Raw genomic sequence first — 9,170 nt, 5'->3', positions numbered from 1 at the left:
ATGGCATCACCAAGAATAGGAGATCCTTCCCAAATTTATAAAATGACAAGACAAAAACTTACCAGGGAGGCTGCCAAGAGACCTATAGTAACATTAAAGCAGTTGCAGGAATATCTGACAAGTACTGATTACTCTCTGCATGTGATAAGTCTCTTCTATTCTTCACAACTCTGGGCTATGGAGTAGGTTGGCTAGACAGAAGCCCTTTATCACAAAAAAATCTAAACTAAATCACGCCAAACCATATGGCAAAATGTGTTATAGTCTGATGAGACCAATTCCAAAAGGCTGTTTGGTGCAAAAAAAAAAAAAAAAACCAGCACCAAAAGAATACCTTACAGTACCCATGGTGAAGCATGGTGGTGGCAGCATCATACTTTTGGGCTTCTTTTACTTTAACTGGAACTGGGCGTTTTATCAAGATGGAGGAATCATGGATAGTTACAAATACCAATCCATATTAGTGCAAAACCTTCAGGTGTCTGCTAGTAAGTGGAAGATGGAAAGGAATTTCACCTTTCAGCATGAGTGACCTATAGCATACATCCAAACCAACAAAGGAATGGCTTAACCAAAAGCCACCGCCCAGACCTGAATCCAACTAAATATTTGTGGGGTGACCTGAAGCAGGCGGTGCACAGGAGCTGCCCTTTGATGGATCTAGTATGTTTTTACAACAAAGCATGGGAAAGTATTGCCAAGTCAGAATGTGCCATGCTGATAGACTCTTACCCAAAAAGACTGAGTGGTGTAATAAAATCAAAAGGTGCTTCAACAAAGTTATAGTTTAGGGGTGTGCATACTTATGCAACAAGGTTATTGTAAGTTTTTTTTATTTTCCTTTTTCCCCTAAATCACGCCAAACCATGTAGCAAAATGTATTATGGTCTGATGAGACCAATTCCAAAAGGCTGTTTGGTGCAAAAAAAAAAAAAAACAGCACCAAAAGAATACCTTACAGTACCCATGGTGAAGCATGGTGGTGGCATTATTGTGAGTTTTTTATTTTCCTTTTTCCCGTAATTTTTTATTTTTTTTTAAATATTGTTTTTCACTAAATTTTTATATAGTGTAATTTTACATTGAGGGGTGAAAAAGTTCTGATTTGATTTATCTGATGATTAAAACCTGCCATTTTAACAAGGGTGTGTAGACTTTTTATATCCACTGTACATTTAATAGATTTTATCTGTGAAATTTTATATACACATATATTAAGTATATACACATATACTTGTTACTTCGCAGTAAATCAAGCTTTGTTATACCACTTGATCAACTGATTCACTAAGAAAGATATTAATTGTAAAATTTAGATCTGAGCATCCCATAAACTGAGCAGCAATTTGTTAAATTTACATAATAAACTGTCCCATAATATTATCTTTTAAATATTGGGTATTAGCTTATGTAGTATTATAAGTCTTCTGAAATGTGTGGTGTAATACCAAACCTCCTGGGTGTGGCTGAAACATTGGCGCTCATTTTTACAGCCACGTTTGAGGCCTGTCTGTACATTCATTCCTTCAAATACTAAACTTGAGTAGTCATTAGAGAAACCTCCTCCAAAAGGTTTATTTATTGTGCTTTTCATGTGAGAATAGAAGTCCTGTGTAGGAAAATAGCATAGTAAGCATTTTTTCCCCTAGTGGATTGAGCAATAAGTTAAATGTTATAAATGCTAAAATCACCACATGAAGAAAGAATGTTTTCACATTTCTTCATGTAGGCAACTGTTGCTAAAAATGTCATCCAGCTTCTTTGGCTTTTGGTGTTTGTATCACTCAGTTAGACGGATCGCTAATTTAATGTTCATGAGAAATTGTGAGAATATTTTTGTTCCTCAGTGTGAGATTAAGAGATTAAGTATTCTTTCATGTCAGACAGATAGCATGTCAATCTTGGATATCATCTCTTCCTCCTCCCTTCCGACATCATCAAGCCACTACTACTAACAACAAAAGCACACTCCACATGTCAGCATAGAAATATACACTCATTCATCATTCATTATACATTACATTAACATCTACACATAAAATAAATACACTTCAAAGTTAAAAGTAACATGTTGATATTTTTGATAGTAAAATGAACAACAACAAAAAAACAGGTTTCAAAAGTAGCAAATAGTTGCAGCCTTAGTTCCAACTGCTATCAGAGCTCATTTTTGCGTTGAACATCTTCACAACATGTGCCAAGCAGGAAGAAGATGCCTCAGGATAGGAGGATAAGTTGACACTTGCAGTAGTTTCATTACCATCATGAGAACTTGGAGCTTATAAAACAAATCTCCACCCCTTTATCTCAAATATGACAACTCTTCTATTCTCAGTCCTGCTTTTGACTTAAACTCTGATATGTGACATATTTTTCTAAATTTTGTACATTGATTGGCCTTTCTATAATTTCATTTACCATATTCACCCCAGAATAAAGATTTGCTACAGAGCAAATATTTCTCAAACAAACCATGAACCGGTACTTCACAGAGAATCCAAAACCAATAAACAAGCATCCTAATGAGAGAGAGAGGCAGCAAATTTGGTTTATGAATGATTGCTACTCTGTTACTCTGCTGATTGACTACTACCGTGCTTTGTAAATGCCACAAGCTCCATATCTCAAGCAGGTGCAAAGACTTGTTTGGGAAAACATACCAAAGCCCTCAAATGTACTTCTTCCATGGTATGACCCAGGCCACATACATTACTGTTCCATCCAAGTGGTATCCCTGATAGTAAATTGGTAATGGCCCAATGATGACACGCACTTCATCTGGTCCAGACCGTATAATGCTGCATTTCATCCTTTTTTGGGCTCAGATTCCAAATGTCATTAAAAAAAAATTAAAGGTGCCTGCTTTTGGCAAACAATATACTTTTAATTGCCAGAACTGCCTCCTAAGTGCTTAAATTAAGGATGTTTGTCCCAGATGCCATTGTTTTCTGAAATGGATCAATTAGAGACATGATAAGGACCTTTTTGTTTATTTGGGGTCATAGTGTGGGATTGAATCTGAAATATTTTAGTATACAAAATAATTTTACAAATAGTTTAAGGATGGGCCATAACCATGAAATCTGTGGTCAATAATTCAGAGACTATACTACTTTTAACTATTGTTTGTTTTTAAATGACCAATTGTCATCTGCACCTTTCACGTTTTTCCTTTCAAAATCACATGTTTTCACTTCTTCAAAATGACCATGCTGAAGCACAAACAGTCTAGACTCTAGAAGAATACTAAGCTAAAGGTTTTCACAACTAACGAACTTGGTACTATTAGAAGAGGTGAATACCACAAACATGGCAATATCATATACAGGGTGTATTAAAAGTCTCTATATATTGGAAAAATGATCACTTTTAAGCAAAATGTAATTTTACTTACAAAACATCCTGTACATGATTGCCATTTCTTTGGTAACACACATATAGTCGTCTCTCTCATTCATGATGAACTCATGTTAACACATCTGGTGTTATGCATGAAACTACATGTCCATCGCAACCTTGTGACAGCTTCCCAGTCCAGCCATTTATCATTCCTAAAGACTATCCATCCATCCATCCATCTTTTATACTGCTTATCCTTCTCAGGGTCATGGGGAAACCTGGAGCCTATCCCAGGGAGCATTGGGCACAAGGCGGGGTACACCCTGGACAGGGTGCCAGACCATCGCAGGGCGCAATCACATACACATTCACACACCCATTCATACACTATGGACACTTTGGACATGCCAATCAGCCTACCATGCATGTCTTTGGACTGGGGGAGGAAACCGAGGTACCCGGAGGAAACCCGTGCAGCACGGGGAGAACATGCAAACTCCGCACACACAGGGCCATGGTGGGAATCGAACCCCCGACCCTGGAGCTGTGAGGCGAACATGCTAACTGCTAAGCCACAGTGCGCCCTTAAAGACTATCTGAACAAATATGTTAATAATATAAACTATGTATGAAAAACTTTGGAGGACATTTTGCTAAGAAGTGTTAATTTCCCCTATGTATGGAGAATTTTCGGACATCCTGTAGTATCAGCTTGTAAACACGGTGATCATAACCCCATTTGAACACAGCAATTCACATAGGCTTAGCATATGGACTGTACCTAGGGCCACTTATCTTTTCATACACACCTTTGGAGAGTATGTCTCACTTGCTCTAGGCCCTAATGTTTCTATCATGATTAAACCTACAGCTCCACCTGCTACCTGCCCTGTAGACATACCCCCCCCATGTCTCGCTTTCAACAACCACACCCAAATGTAGGGTGAAGTTCAGCCCAAGCAACAATAAAAAGTGAGACATAATAGTTAGTTCACTAGTCTGAAATGTAAACATATTATATGGCAAAGATTGATTTGTTCAATTAAATCTTTCTAAAATGCAGGTTGTAGCATTTGTTATGTGTTGTTTTCCACACACTTCACAGCACTTTCTTGTCTTGTCTAATTATCCAGCTTCATTTTCTTTGAAACATATGATTTTGACTTTAGTGCAAGACACTACATAATAAGAAAAACACTGGCCATTAAAACTGTTATGTTTCTCAATGGTTTGAGGTATTACACAGTATGTACGGCAGATCTCTCAGAACTATTGAATGCCTTCATGAATGTTTACAAGTGGGTTATCCATCTAGACAGGGTACATATAAGTGCTATACGGTGCTGCTACTATTTGTGCAGTTGCTTTGGAAAAGCTTTAAGCTAAGTTTTAAATCAAATCAAAATTTTAAAAAATAGCACGGTTAGATTTAGTTAATCAGCAGGGTCGGGTTGCAACAGTATAAAAGCGACTCTGTTTATGTATTCTGAATATCACTGAAGTGTCTGCATTCATCAGACTCTTTAAAAGAACCCACACTAATGCCTGTTTGTGAACTGTTTTAAAATCACCACACCCAGTCTTTCTCAACTGCTTTGCGCACTAGACAGCAGCTGTAAGTGATAGTGATGACAGCCCCTTTTTCAAGATGTCTTTAAAACACATTAAAAATACAGACTTCTGAATATATCCCCCCCCTTTTATTTATTAATAATTAATAATAATATGTTACATCTTTACATTACCTTAGGAATTGATTATATGAGTGTGTGGTTGTCTGAGAGTGAGAAAGAGAAAACATACTAGTGGGAGGGATGGGCACACCAAATAGTTGCGGCCCCCCGGGCGCCCCCTGGTGGCCCCCACTTTGAGAACCACTGGTTTAACTCATTACAGTCTTCTCTCTTTTCACCAGTGGGTCTAGACTTGTATTTCTCACTTACTCCACTTAACTTTCCTATTAGTCTGACTTTAGTTATTGAACTCCTAGTAGTTTACCAAACAATGTATTTTAAGACCAATAACTAAATAGCCATGAGTTAAAAACAAGTCTGCACCTTTAAGAACTGACAGTGCTGCCCTTAAGCATAGCTATGATTACATAGAGGCATTTACATGTCATTTACATGTATTTATTTCTCAAAAATTTCTCGTTTCATCACAACGTCAGCATATTTTTGTGTTCTTGCAAAAATACAATACCAAAAAAATACAATAACCTAAGAACACTTATGGCTGTGGACAGTATGTATATATTATATCCACTACTACTTTATGTAAATTTGTTAAGTACTACCCAAATTCCAAAAAAGTTGGGACACTATGTAAAATGTAAATAAAAAATAGAATGCAAATTTCACAAGCCCATATATATAGAAAACATATTAAATGTTTAAACTGAGTAAATGTACTATATATTTATATATATAATATTAGTGCTGTGAAAAAGTAATTTGACCCATCCTAATTTCTTCTGTTTTTGTGTATATGGAATGTTCACAGCTTTATCTACTTATTTTCATTCACAGACACTTTGAGAACCATTGATTGATAAACCATTGATCAAATTGATCAACAAACCAGTACAGTGGTTTGTATTAGTCTACCCAGTTACCTTCATTGGACACGTTCTGGTCAACATTACACCTGAAGCCTTCTCTTGTCTTGTGTGAATTTGAGCTTATTTAGTTTTTCCTGTGAATGGACACCCAGTGTAGAGACTATAAAGGGTTTATGACCCCTACAAAGTAAGTTGTTGACAGACTTTAAAAGCAATTTGATACTGTAAGAAATATAAAAGAGTAAAATAAAATCTCCAAGGTATGTTTGTCAGATTTATTCACAGAACTCTTCTTATATAATATTTTGTTGCTTAGAAAAATGTAAACATAAGAAAAGCGAAAGAAACTTTATAACTACAAGATTTAAAAAGTCAATGAAAAATCAGTATCTTCAAATCAGGTTTGAATTAAGGACTTTCCCCTCTGTTTAGACATACTGGACAATAAATGCACTCAACAATGCAGATAAGTACTGTATTTACATAAAATGCCACCTAATCAGGACTCTGAAAGTATTTTGATTATTGGATTATTTTCCTATAAAGGCACACCCTATCAAGTTTTATTCCTTACTTAAGATGATTATTGTTGAATAACAAGTCTAATTACTCACTTAGGACTCAGTATTACATGAATAAACACTTTGTGTCAAGGCATAATACACAGGTGTGTCACTAGTATAATTTGCATTAACACATTAAGATAACAGACATCTGGGAGGTTTTGCCCAGTTCTCAGAGCCTGCAAACAAAACAAAAACAAAAAAACCCAACTCAAACAGCTACATTCCCAAACATTACTGAGTGTGTGAGGCTGTAGAGATAGTGATAGAAGTTGGACCTTTCACATACACTTTTAACTGATTGATGTGAAACAATTTTCATTGCTTTTTATTCCTTCCCATTCTATGGAATGCTAATTTATACAAAGCAGGGCTACGTTTGCCTATGATGTGAAATGGCCATGCCCAATTTACCTCACATGGCCCCACCAAAATGTATATTATAATCATAGCATCCTGTCCCATTTTAACTAGTTCTACTGTCTTGTTGGTTTGTTATACTATTGCTGTTTTTTCCCACTGAATTTGTTGTTCATTGAAACATTTCTTTTAGGGAAGTCTGAAGCTTTTTCAGCCAGTCAGGTGTGCCCATTCTAGGTGTGACCATCTCTGTTTGCAGGTTTAATAACAATCACATCTACTGTCCTGTAATTAACTCATGAGGGCTGTAACCTGTCGCTCTGTGTTTCATTATTTGTCATAGCAGCCAGATGCTCCACCTGGTTGCACTATTTTTCCTGGACCACTCCCTCACTCACTAGCAGAAACCAGTTTATTCTGGTCAGGATCACAGTGGATATAGACCCTGTCCAGTGAGCACTGGTCATGAGACGGAAATACACCTTGGATGGGACACCATAAAGTTTTTATGGTTCAGTTTAGCCATTCCACTATTCCTGCTGACTACCCCAGATCCTCGCCTCATCCAGAGATTTTTCGTTAAGGTAATGATAATGAGTCACATATACAGTAGAGCACAGTGAAATTGTTTTCTTCACCTGTCAGGAAGTTGGGGTCAGAGTGCAGGGTCAGCCATGATACGGCACTCCTGGAGCAGGGAGGGATAAGGGCCTTGCTCAAGGGCCCAACAGTGGCAGCTTGGTAACCCAGAGCCTTAACCACTAAGCCACCACTGCCAAGGTATAAGGTATCCTAAGAGGGGTTCCATTCTTTTCTTATATTGGCCACCATTTTGGCTGATGCATTGGCTTTGGCGAACCAGGTTTTTGATGTCCTTGTGACAAGCACAGTTCTCTGTTGGATCAATAAGCCAATTAACTTTAAAGGAGTGGCATGGGCTAGGGGTATGCCCTGTTGAGAAAAATGCTTTTTTCTCCAGAATTAGGAGACCATGTAAGAGTTCTTTGAAGAGATAAAAGAGAAGAGAAAGTGTATCAGGAAACAAAAAGAGAGGCTGCATATCTAAATTTGTGCTCTGTCCAACCCTGTACACATACAGCAAAACCAGTCCAATACTCCATGCTTTCAACATCTAGAAATCAGGCTCCATCCACAAAAACAAAGTTACTGCACCGGGCAGGGCAGAACTTTTACAAAGGGCATCCTGGAAAGACAGAGGTTCTGAATGACAATGATGTAGATCTCCCATTTTAACCATTATGCTTAGGTGAAACTGATGGATAGGGTATGTAGCAGGTGCATGATGACCTTGTTGAATCCAATCACATGTGAAAAATGTTTATTTGGCTAGTATACCACAAGATTGTGTTGAGTGCAGGTATCATAGGTCTGTTCAAACAAAGCATGCTCTTCAAAGTCTGAAGTGCTGAAAACATCTCCTGAGAGTTGGTGGATTGCCATTCAATATTGGTTAGTGAGGTCTTGCTAGTTCATTAAAGTTCTCAAAAAAGTTAAAATGTCAAAGTCGAGAACTACAATTCACAGAATCCATCTCTGCATACAAGCATGGCCGACCAGGACTACACATCACAACTCACACACACTCTTTGCCACAGGACCACCGGATTTCTGATTGCATGCACCTGGACTTAATTACATCCATGACTATATAACACACAGAAACGGACTCTCACTGTGAAGTATCGCTCAGATTTTTCTCTTGATGGTACCAAGCCATTGTGAATGCTGTTTGTCTAGTTCTTGTTGTTGTTTCTGGTTGCCTGGGGTCTGTTTCATGATGCAAGTTGAACAAACTCAGAGTAACAGGGTGTGTGCAAGAGTATGATAGTGTGTGTGTGTGTGTGTGTGTGTGTGTGAGATGAATTATTGCCTAAACTACCTTTCCTATGAAAGCTTTGACACACTTGCATAACATTGTGCAACCAGCAATTAAAATATTTTTTTTAATATTCCAAAGGTTTGATAGTGCATGTGAAAGAGATCATGATATTAACTACTGAGAGGGTTTGACAGTGTGTGTGAGTGTTTGATAATCTGTGAGAGTATGGCTGTGTGTCTATGTGTGTTTTAGAGAGAAGAGTGAGTGATCGTGTGTATAAGAGGGTGTGGTTATTTGTGTGAGTGGGGCTTCATGTTTGAATTATAGCTTAAACGGCTTACTCTCTCAACATCCATTGTGCAACACAGTAACCAAAATAATTGTGTAACACAAAAAATTACTAATTTATAGTCAAAACCTATATTTAGAGCTCATTTTTGATGGTCCAAAATGGCTTATCATAATAATATTAAATGAGGCATTAAAATAACAAATATTTCTCAAAACA

Source organism: Ictalurus punctatus, chromosome 25, assembly GCF_001660625.3.
Source record: "Ictalurus punctatus breed USDA103 chromosome 25, Coco_2.0, whole genome shotgun sequence".
Lineage (NCBI taxonomy): Eukaryota > Metazoa > Chordata > Actinopteri > Siluriformes > Ictaluridae > Ictalurus > Ictalurus punctatus.
The sequence above is the reverse complement of the archived record's forward strand: the minus strand, read 5'-3'. Positions refer to the sequence as shown.